Genomic DNA, 977 nt, shown 5'->3' on the forward strand with positions numbered 1-977 from the left:
AAATCCACTCTCTCATGTGGGTTGGTGTCCCAGATGTATGTGGATGCCATATCTAACTGAAATTGTTTAAGTGCTTATTAAGGTTGTTGTGTCTCAGCCCTAATTCAACAAAGATAATTTTTTAAACTCACAGTTATTTTGGGCTGTGGGTCTCTGTAACTGCACCTATGCTGCTGGGTGATTCTTCTCTAATGACAATTGTGCTTGGGCCACTTTCCCTGCTACTGAGTTGCATGTCCAGCCTTGATATGAGGGTTTGTGCCCAATCTCATTGTATCTTGTTAGGCAATGTTCAGTGGATAGTCCTGGGAGGCCTGCTGTTTTTCTTAGGGGGGAGGGGCAGAGGAGGAATTAATCTGGGAGAAGGGAGGAGTTCTGGGAGAAGGGACGGGGCATGAGAGGACTGAAGGGAGGGGAAACTGCGGTCAGGATGCAATGTATGAGAGAAGAATAAAAGTTAAAAATAATTCTCACTTGTTTTAGTCAACCGTTCAGCCATGTGAAGACAAACCTAACCCATAGCAACACTGTCTCAGCCTTGCTTAGGGCGGTAGGAAACCAAGGAGGAGCTAAGGACTAGAGAAGGGCAAAGGGGTAAACAGAGGGAAAGTAAAAGGTGAGTCCTGCTTAGTTTCCCTCCAGTGCATTTGCTTCCATTCGTTGCTGTGACTGGAGAGAGAAGCTGCGAAGAGCACAGAAGTCCAGGTTGGACCAGATACAGTAGGGGATGTGAGAGAGGAGATGTGCTCCTCCAAAAGCAGTCGTCTTCCTGCACCTCTGAGCTGGCAACAAAAATTACAATAAGTTTAAAATTTATGAAACTGAAAAAGAAACTCAGAAACAAGCTAAGAATCTGTTTTATCCAATGGGGTGTTAGTGGGTAGATCATCCACACTCCAGCATGGGTACTAAGAATCTGTGTTATCCAGTGGGGTATTAGTGTACAGATCATCCACACTCCAGCATGGGTACTAAGA

This window comes from Microtus ochrogaster, chromosome 5 (assembly GCF_000317375.1).
Source record: "Microtus ochrogaster isolate Prairie Vole_2 chromosome 5, MicOch1.0, whole genome shotgun sequence".
NCBI classification, from domain to species: Eukaryota; Metazoa; Chordata; class Mammalia; order Rodentia; family Cricetidae; genus Microtus; species Microtus ochrogaster.